Genomic DNA, 22,710 nt, shown 5'->3' with positions numbered 1-22,710 from the left:
AATGACGAACTAGGTGCTGGGGAGACAGAAGTCCCTGCCCATCCCAGATGTGGCCCTGGTGGTTACAGAACACTGTCAAGGTGACCCAGGTAATCCCTGGGGCCAAAAAAAGCACTACATCTTTGAACCTCACACTAAACCATCCATTCTAATTGACAAAAATTTGCCAGGAATAGCCCCCCCACCCCACCCCAAGATTCCTGATCATGGCTTGGGAGCTGCCCCACTAAGTAACTGACCGTTGGGTGTGGGGGTGTAACTCAGTGGTACAGAGTCTGCTTTGACCTTGGGTGAGGTCTTGAGTTCCATTTCTGGCACTAGGCCCCATTGCTGAGGCTTGATTCTAGCTCTGCTCATGTGACCCCTGACATACTACATGTGTGCAAATGCTACATGGACACCGCAACAATGATATAAAAAAAAAAGGAAGGAAAGGGAAATAAAAAATAAATTACTGATGACAAAGCAAACGCTAATGATGGGCTATCTTTACCCTGTGATTACAGGAGCACATATTTTGTCAAATGAATGGTGCTTTGCTCCAAAGTGAGAAGGAAATTGGATTTATAACATTAAATTACTACTTGAGCTGATAGCTCAAGTAAACAAAATATTTCTAAGCACTTGGGGGAAAAACATTCAAGAAAAACTGCATAGGAAAGCTGCTGTAATAGAGCACGGAGGTAAAGAGGCTGGAGGAGCAGTTTTCCCAGGATAGCAAGGGAGAGAGACTCTTTTTTTTTTTTTTTTTTTGCTTTTTGGGTCACACCCAGCGATGCTCAGGGGTTACTCCTGGCTCTGCACTCAGGAATTACTCCTGGCGGTGCTTGGGGGACCAAATGGGATGCCGGGGATCGAACCCGGGTCGGCCGAGTGCAAGGCAAACGTCCTCCCGCTGTGTTATCGCTCCGGCCCCGAGAGACTCTTCTTAAACCCAGCACCTCAAGCCTCCGTATCCCAGATGGAATCAAACAAGCTGAGCAGGAAACCGCTGGGTGGAAAGAACCACCTTTGAACATACTTTTTCTTATTATTGTGGGAACTACACCTAGCGATGTTCGATGTTTGGGGGCAAGGCAGTGTCAGGGGATGGAACCCAGGATTTCACAAAGGCAAGGCACGTGTTCTGCCACTTAAGCTACATCCCTTGCCCCATCTGGGCATAATAACACAGACATTAAGAGAATGTAAGTTGGTATAACCTATCTAAAATCGTATGGAGACTCCTTTAGAAAAAATTTAAATGGAACTACGACACAATCCAGCAATGCCACTACCAGGTATTTATCCAAAGGACAGGGAAACACTCACTCAAAAGAATATTTGCACCCCAGGTTGATAGCAGCATTATGCCCGTTGGCCAAAACAGGCAATCAAAACCCTAAGTGCCCATCAACAGGTGATGCGATAAAGAAGCTATGTTCTATAGAATACTACCCAGCTTATTCAAAAGATAAAACTGTATCACTGAGGCAAAATGGTTTTGAACTTGAGGTGATGATACTGAGTGAAAAAAGATGATCACCGAATGGCTTCACCTGTGTGTGTAATACAAGTAACTAAAGTCATCAGACTGGCAAAAACCAACCACTCATTCCTACAGTCAACGGAATCATGGTGGCTGCTAGAGAGACAGTGGGGTATGGGAGGTACAAGGTGGGGTTGTGGGGAGGAGGTTTTGGTTGCAGGAGATCGTAAGAAACCTGACAGCATGAGAGGTGGCAGGCAAGTATATCAAGGTGTGACTTTCCACCCCTGCAATGCTGTAACTGTAGCACTGTAGCACTGTCATCCAGTTGTTTATCAATTTGCTCGAGTGGGCACCAGTAACATCTCCATTGTGAGACTAGTTACTGTTTTTGGCATATTGAATACGCCACAGGTAGCTTGCCAGACTCTGCCATGCGGGTGGGATACTCTCGGTAGCTTGCCAGTCTCTCCCAGAAGGACGGAGGAATCGAACCCAGATCGGCCGCGTGTTAGGCAAACACCCTCCCCACTGTGCTATTGCCAACACTGTAACATTGTGAACATGAATCACGAAGCACGAAATCCCATTAATCGTCAATTTCTCGAGCGGGCTCAGTAACCCTCATTCATCCTTTCCCCGAGATTGTAGAAGTCTCTCTCGACTCAGCCCTCCCAACAATGTCGCACTGGAGGCTCTTTCAGGGTCAGGGGAATGAGACCCAGCTTGTTACTGGATTTAGCATATGAATACACCATGGGAAGCTTGCAAGGCTGTCCCATGTGGGCAGGAAACTCTCAGAAGCTTGCCAATTTCTCCCAGAAGGAGAAGCAGGCTACAAGATATTGCTTCTAGGAGCTTGCTTTTAAGTTTCTGGATGTTAGCCATTGATGGGATTACACACACCTGGGTTCCTCTGCCGGTACCTTCATGCATGAGGCCTGTCCGAATGTGTAGAGAGGAGCCTCCAGCATGGCTGTAGCTAGGTTCCGGTGGTCTTTGGCCGCCGGGAGCTCTGCTCGGAGTGGGGAGGGAAGCTGGAGCCCATCCCCTCTGAGGGGCCCCGGGGAAGACAGCCAGGCGTGTGAGCAAGAGACATATGATTAGAAAAAAAAGTGAACAAATGATTAGAAAAAAAATAAGTATATGGGGGGTGAGAAGTAGGGAGACAGACCAAGAAGCCCCTCCATGGCCCCACACATCCCTGGTTCAGAACTCAGATGGTAGAACACACCACACCCAGGGCACCTTTCAGAGACAAAGATGTGGTCAGGGTGCCTCAGCAGCTTGAGGCTGAGGACCACCCTCTGCTTCTGGAAGCCAAGAGAGCTAGGAGAGCAGCACAGCCTCCCATCAGGCAGAAAACCTGCAACTCCTTCTACCTGCCCTTCCCTGCACTCCGCCTCCTGCTGGCATTCAAGCTGCCTAAACACTTTGCATTTGGCGTTTGTGCTGCTGTCTCCCCAGAGCCTAAAACAGCTGAGACAATGACCTGAATAAACAAATCAGCCAGCCCTGACCGCACTACCTCCAAAAAGCACCTTGCACCTGTCAGCTTTTATCCATTGCCACTGCTCCCCTCCCAGGCCAAGCCATTGCTCTCTATAATCCGTTGCATACCAGTGGAAGCGTGCAAGAGAGGAACGAATGGCATTTCTGGACTTAGGTGTCCCATTTCAGCCACAAAGCAACCCACTATCTTGTAGCCCCTCTGAGTCACATGCCTTGCAGAAGCCAGAGTGTCACCCATCCTCAGGTCAGGTGGCAAATGTGACTGCAATAGTCCAAAGTGCAAAGGCTGGCCCTGAATTCCCCTTCTGAGGCCTCTCCTAAGTGTCTCTGCAGTAACAGGTCCGGGGTGGACCTGGACCAGGCAGTTTTCTTTGGACTATCCAAAGCCTGTTTCCTTGCAAAGCCCCGTTCCCTCCACTCTTCCTGTCAGGTGCCTCTGACAGTCCTGCCAAATGTCTCTCTTGACACAGAACCTTTCTTGGTCCCACACATTTGCATTTAACGTCTACCAGTGGCTATCACAGGATGACCTTTTCCTGAGTATCATAAAAATGTCTAATCATGTACCAGACATTTCTAGACTCACAAATGCTTTTGTAACTAGAAACATATAACAAGCTTGCATGTCAATCACTGCGATTTTTATCCTCAATTTACAGGTGGAACCAAGATGCAGGGAAATGACCGGAGATGGTGGTGCTAATGAGAGGCAGAAGCAAGTTTCAAACCAGGACCTTGCGCTCCGCTCTCTAAACTTTCTGGTGTCTGAGACCCCAGGTGCCGTGGGTGGGTTTTGATTCCTCCAACTGGCCTTCTTGGTAACCTCCAATGCCCAGGGATTGGCACACAGGTAACAAGTGATGATTAGTGTTAATTGTGAACTTATGATTTTCTCCACATTCCATAAGTAGTTCACACAAGATAACTGCTTCCTCACAAGCCGGCAATGTGCAGCCCATTAGCCAAGGTGCAAGGGAAACTGCTGAGGCTCAGAGAAGTTAAATAACTCTCTTAAGGTCACACAGAAATTAAATAAAAGGTCCAGATGATCTGACTCCTGGGCCCACATATTTAGCCACCATCCTTTCTAATAAGTGCCCAGTTAATACCTGAGAGTTTCCTGGTGACACCCTAGGCTGTCAGAGCCAGCCCCTGGTGAGATCAAACACTGACACCATCCATAAAACATCTGTCTTGGACTGACAGTTGGCAGTTGATAAGGTTTGACATTTTGAAATCAATTCCTATTGATTCTCTTCTGTTGAATAAAGGACAGGCGTTGGACAGAGAAGCCAGCACTCTGTGTGCAGGGATGTGTGAAAGGCCCGAAGGTGGCAGCAGGGGCAAGTGACTGAGCAGGTCCCACTGGGGGGTGAGGGGGGGTAGCCCTGGCCCCTGGTGGATAAATGACACCAGCGCCATCTCGTTGCCATGTGCTGTGAGTGTCCAGGCAAGCCAGGAAGTTCTGAATATTCATGGGGTCAACACGCCAATGCTATTTTAACAAACAAGCTTCTGATGGGTTTAACAAGTTCATCTACACCATTTCCACATTTTTGTGGATGCAAGAGAGAAAAGAACAGCATCTCTCTGACTCCTACGGGGAGGGACACTCTAAAGCAGACATCTTTCCTTTGGCAAACCTCACCCTGGTGTGCCAGGATTGCCAGCCTGAATGATGTGCCCACATTAAGCTCTCGCTTCCTCACAGTACATCCCCACAGCCACATCGTGAGGTTGTATCCCCAACTGGGATATGTGGGTGATGTGGGTCTATTGGGGCCACCTGGGTCTGAGACGGAAACAGCCGTCTCCATGAGACTGTCATCCCATTGTTCATCGATTTGCTCGAGCGGGCATCAGTAACATCTCCATTGTGAGGCTTGTTACTGGGATGTTTTGTTTCTTTTTGACATATCGAATATGCCACGGGTAGCTTGCCAGGCTCTGATGTGTGGGCAGGATACTCTTCGGTAGCTTGCCGGGCTCTCCGAGAGGGACAAAGGAATCAAACCTGGGTTGGCCGCTTGCAAAGCAAACGCCCTACCCGCTGTGCTATCATTCCAGTGCAACCATGAGACAGAACTTAGAAATGATTGTAAGGACATGTTGTCTGGGACTAAGCCCCAACCTGGCTGGGATGGAGAACGTGACACCCGCTCCCCCCAAGATGGTCAGCTGGAAGGAAACGAAGTGAGATAGGCCTTCACTTCACTCCCCATCAGCTGCCTCCATATGTCAGGCCTGGAATTGCGCGTCACATTTCAGCCACAAAGCATCCAAGTCTGCCTGTCTGCTGTTGATCCTCCAAGTATCTGCTTATTCTCTAGTCTCCATTATTTATTACTAAGTCCAGAGTTTCTGGGGTTGAATTCCATGTCCATGGGGAAAGAAGCTCTTGTCTGGTCACAGGTATAAAAACATGGCCTTTCATTCCAAACCTCATGCTGTGGTTCCCCCACACACACTTGCCTTTATCCTTCAGGCCTCTGTTTTGGGAGCTCCTGGCCGTGTATCTCACTCTCCGCAGCCCTGCCCCCAAGAGGCACACTGGATGGCCGTCTCAGAGTCTTTGACCCTGTCCTGGAATGGCGCCTGTAGACAGGTGACTCTGCAGCTCCTACCAGCCCGATGGGGGAGCACAGGCAACCTGAGGGCGAGAGTGCACCAAGGGAGGCATGTGGCAGAGTTCTGGAGGGAAGGGCCCAGGGGATCTGGACTGGCACTGAGACACCAGGGAGGACACAAATGCAAGTCCAGCATGGGAGGTCAAGTAGCTGAGACTGGACAACACGGCATGTTAGCCAGGACCTAGTGTCTGATTAAACCTTGTAGGCAGAATCTCAACAGAAATGTACATTCACTTCCACTTACACCCACTCACTCTCCTTCCCCATTCCTCTCAACAAGTCCGACCGCTCTTTTGCTGGGGCGCCTGCAGGATGATTCCTGCCACACATTCCACCACTCCAGCAAAGCATTAGCAAAAGTCATCCATCCATCTGCTGACTCCACAGAAATCGGTGAGTGCCAGACCCAGGAGGAGGCTGGGGAGAGAGGGAGGGGACACTTTCCTGATTACAATATTTTATTCTCAAGCACTTGCTACCATCCATCAAATTTGCTAACATGGCAAAATTTCAGCAACTGAATTGTGGCGAGAGAAGATGAGGTTCCTGTCTCCCAAATGACCGGAGAGAATTCCCCCCCGCCCCGCCCCAGAAATCTGTGATTTGGAGGTGAGCTGGATGTCAGGTTGACAAGGGCCAGAAGGGCCAGATATAGTGGTCTGGGTTTCTGGGGGGCAATTTGGAAGATGGGTAGAAAAGTCAGCAGGTCCAGCAAAGGGTTCCGGCTTCGTTTTATTTTAGTCATCACTCAGAGATATCATATATATTTGAAAAGGAGAGAGTTTGAACAAGTGACATGCTAATTTATAACTCCTGCTAAGCCTGTTCTGGCCAGGCAGAGAGACCACTCCAGTCCCAGGATTCTCTGCTCTCCCTCCACTTCTCCCTCCACATCCCTTCATTCCTTCCGTCTCCTCTTTCCTTCTTCCCCCACCCCCACGTCACCCCAGCGTCTCAGTCCTCACGCAGTTTTTCTCTGAGACAGGAACCACATCTGACTTGCATTGGTAGCTTCAGCTCCTCTCCAAGGGAGAGTACAAACTCTCCTGTGTACAAACGCTGAGAGATGCTTATGGCCATGGCCACAGAGGCCTTCGCCATCAAGTTTCCTCCCTGGAGGAGGCTCTTTCAGCTGACCCAGCCTGCACAGCTCCGAGAAGGCAATGCCAGCACCTCCTTGTGCTCAGCACCTGCAGGCCGTGTCTCAGAAAGGATTCCTGTTCTCTCTTCCTGACCTCCCTCTACAGCTTTGCCTGAGTTCCCAGATATTGACCTCCACAAAGTTCTTCCAGAAATTTCTGCTCAAACAGCTGAGAAACACTTTTCTCCACTCTCCCTGGACTTCAGGACTCCCCTACACATACACCACGTGGACATAGAAGCACCATGCATGCTCCACAGACACCCCACATGCTCCACAGACAACCCACACTAATGTGTATATACATATATATACTATGTGCATTTATACATAAATTAGAATACCACACACATATATGCTATGCATACAACACATCCAGACACAGTACAAGCAGTTTTTCTATCCAACACACATATATACACATGTATACTCCATACAGAAACATCGCACTTTATGTATACATGTGCATGTGTATGCCAAATACACCATTATACACTGGTCTCACACATCTGTACACGCCATGTATACCACATGTATGTATATATGTGCACTTCCCACATTCATGCCACACGTATGCATGTACACTATTTATACACCCACACTACACATGCAGTACATTCAATGGGACTATAATTCTCCAGATGGGCCAGCTCTGACCCAGCCCGAGCAGATGAGATGGCTTCCTTAGAAGACCTCTAGAAACCTATTTGCTGTGATTTTCTTAATATCACTGTATCACTGTCATCCCGTTGTTCATCGATTTACTCGAGCAGGCATCAGTAACATCTTCATTCATCCTGGCCCTGAGACTTTAGCAGCCTCTCCTTACTCATCTTTCCCAATGATTGGAGGCTCTTCCAGGGTCAGGGGAATGAGACCTGTTATTGTTACTGTTTTTGGCATATCAAATACGCCATGGGGAGCTTGCCAGGCTCTGCCATGCGGGCGGGATACTCTCGGTAGCCTGCCGGGCTCTCCGAGAGGGATATCTATCTATCTATATATATAGATAGATAGATAGATATCCCTCTAATAGCTTATTAAAATACAAGTTTCATTTATTTAAGATGTATGTACACATATAAATGGATGAAGTTGCACTTCTGAAGTGTATATAGTAATGTGAACTAATGGTGAATCAATAAAATTTTCATTTAAGAGTAGAATGTAAATATGATGATTTTCTAAATAAATACATCATAACAGAAGTGGAGGGAAGACACAGAAATAGGGGAGAAGACACAGAAGCAAGAGAAAAGACACAGAAGCAGAGACAGAGAGAGGTCGGAAGAGACCAGAGGAGAGACTACAGAGACAGAGACAGATACAGAGACAAACAGAAGAGAGCACAGCACAGCAGAGCCTGGCAAGCTCCCCGCGGCATATTCGATATGCCAAAAACAGTAACAACAAGTCTCACAATGGAGATGTTACTGGTGCCCGCTCGAGCAAATAGATGAACAACGGGATGACAGTGCTAACGATACTCACAATCAAGTAAATTAACCCATCCATCAACCAATACCATTCTCTTTCCTGTTACTGCTTTTGGTGAAAATAGTTTAAATCTACTCACTTAGAAAACTGCAAGGATGTAATACAGTATTATTATCTAACTCACCATGCTGTGCATTACATACCTGGAGCTTACTCATCTTGAAACTGAGAGTTTCCTTTTTTTTTTTTTTTTGCCAATCTTTGCTTTGGGGCCAATCCTATAGGTGTTGGGTGTAGTATTTCTCCTGCTGGAGTTCTGGGCCCATAGGTATTGAGGCCCCTACACGAAATATGCTCTCTAGTCCTTTGAGCCAACCCCAGCCTTAGGTTAATACCATTTTATAAAAGGAACTCCCATCTCCCCATTCACCCAGCCCCTAACAACCACCATTCCATTCTGTTTCTGTAACTTTGACTTTGGTTTTAAGGCTTCTTGTGTGAATGATTCTACATAGTATTTATCTTTCTCTGTTTAGTTTCTTTCACTAGCATAATGCCCTCCAAATTAATCCATAGCGTCACAAATGACAGGATTTTTTTCTTTTATGGCTAAGTAATACTTCATTGTGTGTAGTTGTGTGTGTAATACATATATAAGCTACTTCATTCATGCATCAGTGGGCACTTAGGTTGTTTCATATCTTGTATGTTGTGATTAATGCTTTGATGAACATGGTATGGGGAGTGTAGATATTTCTTCAACATCATGACTGTGTTTCCTTGGGAAACTGATCCAGAAATGAGATTTCTCGGTCATATGGTAGTTCTATTTCTAACTTTTTGAGGAGCTTCTGTATTGTTTTCCCACAATGGCTGCACCAATTTATAATCCCACCAATTTTTTTTCCACATCATTTCCAACACTTGGTATATATTGTCTCTACTGTAATAACCAACCTAACATGTATAAGGTGGTATCTTAACGTGGCTTTGAGTTCAATTTTCCAGATGATTTGTAATGTTGGTTTTTCATCTATTGGCTATCTGAATGTCCCCTTTGGGAAAATGTCTATTTGGGTCCAATTTTTACTTGTGTTATTTGGTGATTATTTGGTTATTTGGTTACTTGTGTTATATGCTGTTTGGTGTGGAGTTGTAAGAGTTTCTTGTATATTAAAGGTATCTCCATGGCGTATTTGACATGCCAAAAACAGTAACATGTCTCACAATGGAGACGTTACTGGTGCCCGCTCCAGCAAATTGATGAGCAACAGGATGACAGTGATGGCAGTGATGAATCACTTATCAGATATGTTGTGTGGGGGTGGGGGTGCTTTTCTGTTTGTATTTGGGAGCCACACCAAGTAGTGCTTAGGAATTACTCTTGGCTCTGTGCTTATGGGTCACTACTGTGGTGCTCAGGGAACCATATCTGGTGCCAGAGACAAAAAAAATCTAAAGTTGACTTCATGCAAGGAGCAAGTGCCTGTACTATATTCCTGGCCCCAGATATATGCTTTGCAAATATTCTCCCATATTCACAGGTTTCCCTTTCATTTGTTGATGACTTACTTGGATGTAAAGAAACTTTCTAGTCTAATATTTTACCACCTGACTATTTTATTTTGTTGCCTTTGTACTTTTTACTTTTTTACTTTGTACTTGTACTTTTTACTTTTAGTGTTAGGGTAAAAAGTCATTCTAAGACCCAATGTCAAAAAAAACTTTTCTTCCAGGAGTTTCATGGTTTCAGATCTCACACTTAAGTCTTTCATCCATTCTGAGTTTTACTTTATGTGTGGTATAAGCTATGGGTTCAACTTCATTCTACCTCCAGATAGTTTTCCCCACACCATTCTTGAAGAGACTATTCCTTCCCTTTTGGGTATTTCTTGTATGTCCTATATAAATTAGTTGGCCATAAATTTATGGGTTTATTTATAGGCTCTCTGCTTTGTTCAACTGACCTATGTATCTATGTTTATGCCAATATCACACTAAAATACTCAAAACTTTTGCATACATGTGGAGCTTTTCAATTTTCAGACATAGAGGAAAGCCATATTAGGCTTCAAGGAGGCCACAGGTCATGTATCAGGATCACTGTGTCGGCTTAACGGTGCTAGTGGGCAGTGGAGATGGAAGGTATGCAGGCACTGGGGTCAGTCATTGCAAGAAGCCACGGTTCTCTTTTACCAGTGAAGCTGGTAAGAACTGCCCTGGGTCCCCTCAAAAAATCAATAGAGGAGGGGGGCGGGAAGGATACAGGAAACATTGGTGGTAGGGAATGGGCACTGTGGAGGGATGGGTACTCAATCATTGTATGACTGAAACATAATCATGAAAGTTTGTAAGTCTATAACTGTATCTCATGGTGATTCATTAAAAAATAAAAATTAAAATCAATAAAGAATAGCTTCCACAGTGCTAACACCCAAACTGGATGCAAGACAATACCAATTAGTGGGTAGATCAAGTTCATCGACCTGGGCAACTCAATGTCTAGAGACCAAACATATATAAAGTCCAGGCTCTATAGTCAGAGGAAGGTTCCAGGTCCTATTTCCAGAGGTGAAGCAGAATCCACGTAGGTCTGGAGTGAACAAAGACAGAAAAGTGGGGTGAGGAAAAACTGGGGTTCACTTTCTTTCTTGGGCCAGTAAGATTAAGGAATGGAGAATGGCAGTCTGGCTTAAAGATTTACAGTAGAGTAGACAAAAACCACTTTTTAGAGTGGTAATTCATTCATTCAACAAATATTTATTGAACTGCACCTACATGCCTCGAACTAATGATAGAATGGCTGTAGGCAGATACCTATTGTTAAAGCAGTTGCAAATTCATTCTACTTAAGAGAAAGAAGGACAATGAAAGTGTCTAATTCCACCAGGTGACCTCTCTGGCAAGAGTTAAGATGTGAATCTGAAATCCCCAACTCAAACTTCAGCAGCATCACATGCATACCCCCCCCAAAAAAGCTTCCCTCTAACATGCAACCCCCGCCTCCAACTAACTCTTTTTTCCTACCAGCATGCCAATCTTGTTCCTAATTTAGCCCTTAGAATAAACCAGGTTGTCAGTTTGCTATTCCCTAATCCCTTCTCACCACAGCAATTGAAACTGATGATTGCAATATTGCTGGTTCCTTGTTGCACAATCTATTGTGTTCCAAGTGTGGGTAATCACTGTCACAGACAGCTACAGGGAGCTCACAGAGCCAACTCGAAGTAAACAGAACACGCTCCCCCACACTGCAGACTCTGTTCCTGCAATCCCCTCTGGGATCCTTATGACGGAGGGTGGAACCAGTCCCTAAGTCCTAGGGGCTCATATTCCAGTGGAAAAGGCAACTCCAGAGAGTCATTCAAACAGCATTAAAGGAGGTCACCTTTGGTGGATGGGGTAAGGACAAGCCAGAGACCACTCCCTGGAGGAGATAATGGCTGAATTGAAGCAAAGAAAGTGCAGAAGAATCAGGATGGAGAGATGGTAGAGCAGGTAGGGCGCTTGTCTTACACACAGTTGCACACAGTCTACCTGGGTTAGATCCCCAGCATCTCATATCCCCTAGCCTGCCAGGAATGAAAGTGCCCCCAGAAGAATGAAAATGCAAAAATGGACTAGAAATATGTAGCTCAAAGGCCTGAGTACATACTTACCTGATCTATAACAGTACATAGTCCCCCCCCGACCCCCCCGGAACTGCCAGGAGCAACTCTGGGCATGAAGCTGGCCTGAACACCACCGAGTGTGCCTTTTTTGAAAAAGAAAGAAAAGAAATCAAGAAAAAGTGAACGTGTGAATATGTGGGAGGAGGAATTGTAGAAGCAGGCTAGGCCTTGTAAGAGGCAAGAACAGGAGATTATAGCCAGGACTCCCAGCATCTGGGACAACTCAGCTGTGATGGACCCAGGAACCGATTTCTGGACATCTTAGACCCGGGGCTCCTAGCATCTGGAACTATTCAGCTGTGAGGGACCCAGGAACCAGCTTCTGGAGCTCTCTAGCACCAGGCAAAAGATCCTGAGTGAATTCTAAAACTGATGGAAAGTCACTGAGAGCCACTGGCATGGAAGGCCTGCTCCAGAGCTTGCAATAATCCCAGTCAAGGGGCCAGAAAGGTAGCACAGCAGATAAAGCACTTCCCTTGTATGTGATTGACCCCAGGGTTCAATACCCAGCACCCATATGGTCCTGGGAGCAACCCCAGCAGTGACCTCTGAGTGCAGAGCCAGGAGTAAGCCCTGAGCATTGCCAGGTGTACCCTCCACCAAAAAAAAAAATTCAGGCAAACCAAGGTATAATTCAACCAGCTCGCTCAGATATAACACATAGGCACCATGCTATGAATCAGAATAGTGAATGGCACATCCACAAATGTGGTTCTTTGATAATCTTCCCTTATTCTTACAGTTTAAGAGCCACGAAAAACAGGATTCACTGGCTCTTTTATAGAGTCATTGGGACCATTTGATTTATCAGGCAGGGCTTTTTCCCTGCCCATATCCAGCGAGAGAACATTCTTTTTGGCAGGGGAGTGAAGGGTGGAGGGTGGGCATATCCAGAGGTGCTCAGGGCTTACTCCTGGTTCTGCGCTCGGGGATCACTCCTGATAGGCTTGGTGGACCAGATGGGGTGCTGTGAATCAAACCCACATCTGCCACTTTCAAGTCAAACACCCCACTAGCTGTACTATCACCTGATGAACATTTTTAAGAAAACTCTTCAAGGAGAACCACCAGGATCTCTCCCATACATGGGATATAAAGAAACTTAGTAAGGGAACAACAAATGGCAATGGTCAAAAGCAAAGAAACAAGCGATCTACAGAAACAAGTTGACCACGAGCAGTGAGGAACACGTCACGGAGATAAAGGGGGAGAAAAATGGCCACTAACAGAGGATGTAGTGTTAGAACTTCATAAGAATGAAACCATATCAGTAACAGTATTATCCCAATGTCTCAAGTACTTTCTTTTTTAATAATAATAATAAAAAGAATCACAGAAGATTCCCCTCTTAAGCACCATGACAAAGCGCACACCATTGTGGCAGACACTCCTGCTTCCTGTTCCCACCATACTGATCACAGCAGCTGCCTGGCACACAATCCACTCATGCGCACACACTTCATCGGCCCAACCGGAGCTTGAACAGAATGGGATACAGGAAAGAACAAGAGTCCTTGTCTCACAGACCAGCACTCTGATCCAGCCCTGCTACCTACCAGCCATGGGGCTTGGGGTGACAGCTCAGCTGGGTTTACCCAAAACTTTCCAAGATTTAACACTGGAAGTTCTATGTACCGCCCCACTCCTCACCCCCCAAACTCTCTTGTCCTGGGAAACTTCCAACAGCAGATCATCCCACTGCAGATTCTACACGTACAAAGTGTTAATATCTTGCCAATGCGATACCAGAAACACAGTAAGAAGCATAGACAGCTCCTGTGTGGCTTTTCTTCTGTGATACTGGCCTCTACCCCCAGAGTTGCTAAATTATTGAATCCCAATGGGTTGGAGGAAATAATTTCTTTTACTATGCATTTCAACAACTATGGTTTCACTGGATCCTCACAAAAGCCCTGCTTTGGAAACCAGGACAGAAACTGTGCTCACTTGAAAGATGGGGAGGAGAAAGTCCATGAAGCGCAATGGCTCAGAGGGAAGAGTCATTTTGATGTCGGTGGGCCCCATGGGTGACTTATGTGACGTGGGGAGGAGAAAGATGGTCACTTTCTCCCGATCCTCATCTGCCACCCGGGACCCAGGGTTACTGGGTTCTTTTCTCACTTGCAGAAAGGAATTTCAGGAGTAGACAAACAGTGAAGAAAAACAGATTTTATTTGGAGGGTTTTTTGAAGGTGTGGAGGGGGAGAGAGTATGAGAGAGAGACAGAGACAGAGAGACAGAGACAGAGTAATGCGCTCAAGAGAGAACATGGGCTTCTCCAAGGGCGGGGAAAGCCCCTACACACATCCCTGCTTTAGACACGAAAGCATGAAAGTACACATCTCAAGAGGGGAGACGTGGGCAACACGTGTGCTCGAGCGACACATGTGCTCAGGCAACACATGTGCTCAGCCATGTGGGCGCAAGCAGCATAAGAGCTCAGGCAACGTAGGCGTGCCCTTCCTTTGTTCAAGGTGGCCTTTATAGGGTTTCTCCAACCTGCCCCCAAGTGGGGCTGGTGGTGGGGGGGGGGCGTGGTTAGAGTGGTGATGGTCTTCTTTGAGATTCCTTTCCTGGCCTTTTGTTTCTGCAGGAGCTTCTCTGGGTCTGTTGCTACAGATTGGTGTGGGTTGCTGTGTTGGCTTTCACAACTTCAGAGCTATTACTTCCTAGGAAATTTACTGCCATGGCCTAGGGTGGGGGCCTTACCTATCTGCCTGCCTGGCGACATCAATTTCCTATCAACTGGTTGTTGTCTGAATTTCCGCAAGGAAATCGCCCCCCCGGCTTTCTGCTCCCTGGGGAGGAGCAAAGGCTGATGAGATTAATCGTCACTGGGCATGTCTCATGGCCCATGATACCCTCCTTTCTGCCGAGTTCTCCTAGTGAGGGATAAGTTGGTTTGGTGAAAGCAAGAGTGACAAGAAAGTGGGAAGCCCAGATCAGTCTGGTTCACTCCAGTTCAGTGGGATTGGAGAGCTCACTCTCCAGATGGGCTTTGCGTTTGGGATTCTGTGTGCTGCCCAATCACCTTCAACGCTGGACTCTATTTCTCCTCTATTTTCTTTTTTTTTTTTTTTTGCTTTTTGGGTCACACCTGGCAATGCACAGGGGTCACATCTGGCTCTGCACTCAGGAATTACCCCTGGCAGTGCTCAGGGGACCATATGGGATGCTGGGATTAGAACCCGGGTCGGCCGCAAGGCAAACGCCCTACCCGCTGTGCTATCGCTCCAGCCCCCTCTATTTCTCCTCTAGCTGTTGCTTCTGTGCCAGAGGACCCAGGAGTGGGGGGGCTGGGGGGTTAGTGATGAGGGATGACACGCCGGACGGACTATGTATGTCCACTGCACATAGGCCCAAGGACTCAGCCTCCAAGCAGGGTTTAAATCTGCAACAAACTTGCTTTTCCCTGCACTGGTAACTGTACTCCGGAAACCACAACCCCTAGGAATTCAATCAATTCTTGTTAACGCTCTCACCACAGACAAACAGCTTGGGGGGGAAAAAACTGTTTTAGGCAACACGATCAGCCTTTTGCCGTCCTTCATTAAGGGTTTAGCAGCTCTGTATTGATTTCCTTGCAGCTGCCTCTGAACTTTAATTCCTGCAGCAGAAAAACAAGGCTTTGTCTGCGACATTTCCTGTCCTAGTGGCGGGTAACAACCATTCCTGGGAAGCCGATTTCCCCAGTGATAATAGCAGACCACAGGATGCCTGCCCACGTGTCCTTTGTCTGTTCCAAAGAGTGATTTCTGGAGCTGAGGAGGATGCTTCAAAAGTGAGCTACAGGTACGTCTCCAAAGTCAGCAAAGCCTTCAACCGTCCCTGTAGGGAGCCAGTGACCACCCATTTCTCCCACTGCTGTCCAGCCACCAGATTTAAGGTGCAAGCTTGTATTAATATTCTTGTGTTACATCCAGGCTTATTTTAAATATTCATTCCCAGAAATTTAAGAAAAAAGCTTAATTATCTTCTCTTGCAAGCACCTCTCTGATATTTTATCACCTCTACAATATCCCCACCAAGTGGCCATTTTGGTTTTGCTTGAACACCTCTGAGAACAGGAAACTCACCCCCTGGGCAAGAAACCTACTGCCTCCCAGGAAAACTCTGACGAGCAGAAAACTATTCTGGTAGAATCAAAATATGCCTTCCCCAAACACCAGTCTTTCCACTAGACGCTTGGCATTTCTCAGCCCCAAGAAAAGCCAGGGATCTTTTGATCTACCTAGGAACATCATGTTATCCAGCAGCAGTGTTCATTAAGTCAACTAATGAACTGAGTCACTGGTTAGGGGATGCCTAACCAGGGACATCCATTGTGTAGGACAATGCAACCCCTCAGATAGGAGCAAGACAAAGCTGGCCTAGCTGGGTCCCACCTAAGCTGCAGGTGTTTAGATTTATGATTGGTGCCCCACTGCACATTTTTTTTAGCGAGGCTGGGAGGGGCTGTTTAACTCTGAATATATATATATATATATATATATATACATATATATATGTATATATACGTGTGTGTATGTGTGTGTGTATCTGAGTATATATATTTAGAGGGACTTTTTTTTTCAGTATCTCAACCTACTGTAGGTTGAGACTGGATGTCATTCATAAGAAGTATGGTGAACTCGAACTCCACTGCTACTTAACAGCTGAGCAACTCTGTGTGAGTTAGTTAGTCCCTCTGGGTTTCCATTTTCTATTGTGTAGAGTGAAACTAATCATACCTAGTTCCTGGTGGTGGTGTGGGGAAAGCGTTTCAGGGAAACAAAAGTGCTTGGTAGAAGTATCATCACTATCATCATCATCATCATCATCATCATCATCATTATTACCATGTACTGTTCCAGGAGCACCTGGAAATTCAAGACAGTGGAATTTGCTTTACATACATGAGGCCCTGGGTTTGGCCCTAGGCACCATGTGCAAAATAAAAAAAAAAAACATACACACAGGCTCTGGAGCTGTCAACCCTGGGACCAGACTTCAGCTCTGGTTGTTACTCTTTCAAGGAAGACCTGGGCCAGATCCACATGCCTGTGGCAGGGAGGAAACCACTAAGGAAGGGCTCTCCAGGGTCCCCCAGTGTATTCTCCCTTCACCCCATACAACTCAACTTTGAGTTCCTCCTAAGGGCAGAGCTTTCTACGCATCAGAAAATGTCTTCTCATACTTATCTATAAAGTAAGTGCTAAGGCTCGGAAAGGTTAGGGAAGACTCGAAAGATACCAGTCATCAGTGGCTGAGCTGAAATCTGGTCCTAGGGCTGCCAGCTCCAGAGCCTTTATATATGTTTCTTTTATTTTTGCACATGGTGCCTAGGATCAAACCCAGGACCTCATATATGTAAAGCAAGTATCCAACCACTGAGCTATATCCTGGCCCCTCTGTATATTTTACAGATCAAAGTGGTAGAACGCATGCTTGATTCCTGCCACCCACCTTGCCAGCACTGCCAGTATGGTCATCCTTGGCTCCATGGGCACATGCACGCACACACCACACACACACACACACACACACACACACACACACACACACTAGCACTGCCAGGTGTGGCCAAGGTGACACCTGAGCTTTGCTAGAAATGATGCTTGGATTCTCCTAAGCACCTCCAGAAGTGACACTAATTAAAAGGTTTCAAGCTCATGCTCTGCAAGTTCATGGGGGGAAAAGGAGTGGAGGAGGCTGGGTGGGGGGAGCGAAAGGGAAGGAAGGCCGCAGGTTCAAGTCCTGACACTTCATGTGCACACCAAAGCCACCTGGCAGCTCCAGCGAGAAAGAGTCCAGAAGAAAGCTCAGTGACTTAATCATATCTGAGAGAACACAAAAACCCCCTACAGCAGCCAATTTCTCCTGGGCACTGGGGAGGCTTGAGGGGAGCCCTGAGCCCAGCACCTACCTGTCTCCAAAATCAGACACAGGGAGGTGAGGCTGACAAAGGTCCCAGAAATCTGCCTGCCATGCAGGGCCCTGGCGGCAACAAATGATGCCCAATTCTGGTTCCAGGACACACCCGCACAAGTGGCCTCGGAGGCCAGAGCCGGGGCTTTCTCACTAAGCAGGCTAAAACCGCACCTGTCACTCAACAGACACACTCAGAGTCTGCCTGCCTCGGGCGTTTATAATGAGGTCTTTGTTCCAGGAATCCCCCCTAAAAGCCGGGTGCTCCTTGTTCCTGCCTGTCTTTCCTCTCTTCACACAGGAAAAACACTCCTGGGGCTCATTATTTACGGGGATAGCAACCCCTCCCAAACACAGCCCCATGGCTCTCCATATATAGACCATGGCACCTACACCTGTCTCATCCTCAAGGCCAGAACTAGCACTTGGATGGGAGAAGGAAGACAGAGGCAGGAAAAACTGTTGGGAAGGGTTTGCAGTGATCCATAGAAAAGATGACAATGAGCAATGTGACAATGTGGGGGTGGGGGTAGGGGGGAAAAGGAGTGGAGGAGGCTGGGTGGGGGGAGCGAAAGGGAAGGAAGAGCCCAGGTTTGACAATTCTGCAGCTGAACTTCCATGGCTGGCAGAAGGCAGGGCTCAGGCGGGCTGGGGCACATAGCAGGCCACCTCTATGAGGCACTCAGGGACCCGTGAACGCCGAGTGTCTGTGCTCTGGTAATCATGTAATTAATTTTGTTCACACTTTAGTGTGGCCTGGACTGAGTGACTCTTTTTTCTCAAATAAAATACAGCGCTGGCCTGGAGTGATAGTACAGCTGGTAGGGCAGTTGCCTTTCACAGAGCCAACTAGGGTTCGATCCTCAATATCCCATATGGTCTCCCCCTAGCCTACCTGAGTGTAGAACCAGGAGTAACCCCTGAGCACTTTCAGGTGTGAACCAAAAATAAAACAAACAAATAAAATACAGTCCAAGTGGCGGGGTGTCTCCTTCAGGATTAGGCTAATAGACACCCCTTCCATCTTCCTTGCCTTTTCTCCTCTTTTCCCTCACTCCCATGGAAAGCAGGTGTTCAGATATATGCTGACCTCCTGGAGGGGTCTACATGGCAAGGAACAGAGAGAGGTCACCCGTTGATAAACAGCTAGGAACCCTACCAGCCACCTTGTGAAAGAACATGAAAGTGGATTTTCCCCCATCAAATGCAAAGACGTCTGCTGCCCCAGTGTCACTTGTATTAAAGTGGGACTTACAGGGAACCCAAAGACCCTCCCAGGCTCCTCCATGATCCTTCTCTCATAGAAACAGAGTTAATTAAAGGTCTTAAAAGCTGTTAAGATTTGTCATAGGGGCCAGCACAATAGTAGATAGTATGATGTTTTCCTTGCATGCAGCTGATCCAGGTTCTATCCCCAGCACCCCATATGGTCCCTCAAACCTGCCAGGAGCAGTGGAGCAATTCCTGAGTGCAAAGTCAAGAGTAAGCCCTGAGCCCTACTGGGTGTGGCTTAAAAGAAAAAAGAAGAAAAAAAAACTTTAAAAAGGGGTTCGAGGACTGGAGCAATAGCACAGCGGGTAGGGCGTTTGCCTTGCATGCGGCCGACCCGGGTTCGATTCCCAGCATCCCATATGGTCCCTTGAGCACCGCCAGGAGTAATTCCTGAGTGCAGAGCCAGGAGTAATCCCTGTGCATTGCCAGGTGTGACCCCAAAAAAAAAAGGGGGGGTGGGGCTCGAGCAATAGTAGAGTGGGTAGGGCGTTTGCCTTACACGCAGCCGACCTGGGTTCAATTCCCAGCATCCTATATGGTTCCCCGAGCACTGCCAGGAGTAATTCCTAAGTGCAAAGCCAGGAGTAACCCTTGTGTATTGCCAGGTGTGACCCAAAAAGAAAAAAATAAATAAACCTTAAAAAAAATAAAAAGATTTGTTGCACAGCTATAGATAACCAGGACAGGGGAATGAGCAAGGTCTGATTTTCATCACGTAAGGAATTTGTGAGGACGAGAGATGTCCTGGGTGAAAGAGACAGATGCTCCTACGGATACCGCGGTTGTCAATGCCATTTGCTGCATCTGGGAACCCAAATGGTGGAGCAAGTTTTGCAGATGCGAAACTGAATGAACTTGGTCATGTGAAGTTTAAAATGCCTAAAAAATTATGTAAATGATGAGTCCAGAGGTGGTTAGATTTACGATGCTGGAGCTCAGAAGAAAAATCTTGGCAGGAGAGAATGAGTTGGGAGTCATTCGGCTCCCCGGCTAGGCCATTTGGAATAAGTTTATTTCCTCACCCACATGCATCCTGTTGAAGTATTTTAGAAGAATGCTCTGTCTCCCCGGAGTCTGGCATAGGTATATCTACTTCCTCCTACTTTTTTCAAATAAATTGCTCCCGAGTGCCCAGGCTGCCTCTGAATATCTCAGATATGATTTCCTATTTCACCATCTCTGAATGGCTGTGGGCAAGTATCTTTTTTTTGTTTCCTGGAAATTATCTTAATTTTCTATAAAATAAGGTTGTTTTTGAGGTACAAAGAAATAATCGATGAAAAGAATTTAGCAACGCGCCTAGCAGATGATAAGTACTCAATAACTTTTGTTAAATAATCACAGCACTGAGAATAGTATCATCTATATTATGCAAGTAACATGTCATTTATAACTTTCTAGTAGTCACATTTTAAAAATAAAAATAAACTGGAGCAATTTATTTTAATAATATTTTTATCTAACTCATCTATCTAAAACATTATTGTTTCAATATATAATCAATATAAAATGTTCATGGAATATCTTTACACATTTTTATCATTCTAAGTCTCTGTAATACAATGTCTATTTTATACTTAGAAGACAACTCAGTTTGGACACTAAATTTTTATCAGAAATACTTAATCTGTGTTTAGAGCTCACAGAACTACAGTGAAAAAGAAGACTTACATACACAAATTGTTCCAAATATAGTTAAGGATTTTCTAGTAATTGAATTAAGTATCCTCTTAAATTTCAAATTAATTTCAGAGAAAACTTTATTCCCTCATTTGCACCATTTCAAGTATCCAATAGCAATATATCAGAGGTTACCATGTTGGCAAGTGGTGAATCAGAATTTATTTCACTGTAAAACCAACCATATTGGTTTCTTCATGCTCCTGTTAATTCAAGTCTTCAGAGAGTTAGATACTGAGATGGAATTAAAGGTTCAAGAGATGTATAGAAGTAACATCTATGAGAAAAACTGGGCAAGGAGCTATGAGAACGGGCTGGCCTAACATCTAAGAAAGACCGAGAGAAAGAAAGAGTGACAGAAGGGCACAGCCTGGACTACACTATACAAGTGCAACTTGCTTAACAATGGGGACATTGTTCTGAGAAATGCATTGTTCGTTGATTTCCTCATTGTGTGACTGTCATCAACTGTAATTCTGCAAACCTAAATGACACAGTCTATCCCACACCTAGGCGAGAGGGTACAGCCTATTGGACCCAGGGTCCGGTTCAGTATGTGGATCACTCATTGAATGAACGCTGTTACTCAAGGAGAACATGACCCTGATTCTAAAAAAGCCTCATCAAAACTGATAGGAACTAAATTAAATTTTCTTTTTCTACTGCAACAAATTTCCACAAATTTAGCACCTTAAAGCAACACAAGTTTATGATATGGTTCTAAGCCAACTCTTTCAGCCAGCTAGGAGTGAAACATGCTGTGTTCCTTTCTGAAGTCCTACGGAGGAATCTACTTCCTTTCCTTGTCCAAGTGCTACAAGCCACCCACCCTTGTTGGATCAAGATCCCACCCTTTCCCTATACATCGGCAGCAACCAGACAGGCCCTTGCCAGGGAGCAATTCATGCCTCACTTTCTGACTCTTCTATCTTCATATCTCTTTCTCACAACAACTAGAAACAGTTCTTCAATTTTAAGGCTCTCTTTCATTGTTTCAAGGAATCATGTGATTCAATGGGGCCCACTTGGCTAGTTCCCTCCAACCACCCCATTTCATAAATAGCTAAGTATCAACTTTAATTCTGTCTGCAGGGGCCAGAGCAATAATATAGCTGGTAGGGTGCCTTGCACATGGCTGACTTGAGTTTGATCCCTGGCATCCTATGTGTTCCCCGATACCTACCAGGAGCAATTCCTGAGTACAGAGGCACAAGTAAGCCCTGAGCACCACCAGATATGGCCCAAAACATAAATAAATTTTTTTTAAATAATCCTACCTGCTCTGGGAGTGTCTGGCAAGCTACCGAGAGTTTCCTGCCCACATGGGAGAGCCTCACAAACTCCCCATGGCGTATTCATATGCCAAAACCAGTAACAATGATGGGTCTCATTCCCCTGACCCTGATAGAGCCTCCAATGTGGCATCATTGGAAAAGACAAGTAAAAAGAGGCTGCTAAGGTCTCAGGGCTAGGACGAATGGAGACATTACTGAGACTGCTTGAGAAATTTGACAATCAATAGGATGATGATGATGATGATGAATTCTACCTGCCGCCCAATTCTCCATTTTTCTTGTAAGGGACTTAAACCATTTCCAGAGATGAAAACGTGGCCCTCTTGGGAAGTCATTTTTCTGCATTAAGGAGTCCTTGAGTCAAAGTTGCTCCCGAGTGGGGTTCCACTTCTCACATGACCCACTTACATGCCTGCTGTGCTCAGACATCAACTTGGAGCAGCCTTGGAATGCATACATGATGGACCTAGGATGGAGCAGCTGGCGTTTTCTATCAGTTGCACCCTAAATGGTACATTCTTGAGGCAACTTTACTCCTCTGCCTTTTTTTTTATTAGCAACAAAATTAATAATAACCCTGTCCTTCTGTAGCACCTTCAGGGAGATATAGAAATGAAAAGGAAAATTCTTAGAAGGCACTTAGAAAAAAATGAGAAAATCTCATGAAAAATGACAGGGAGAAAAATCCTGGAATCCT

Source organism: Sorex araneus, chromosome 5, assembly GCF_027595985.1.
Source record: "Sorex araneus isolate mSorAra2 chromosome 5, mSorAra2.pri, whole genome shotgun sequence".
Classification (NCBI taxonomy): domain Eukaryota; kingdom Metazoa; phylum Chordata; class Mammalia; order Eulipotyphla; family Soricidae; genus Sorex; species Sorex araneus.
Note: the sequence above shows the minus strand (reverse complement) of the source record.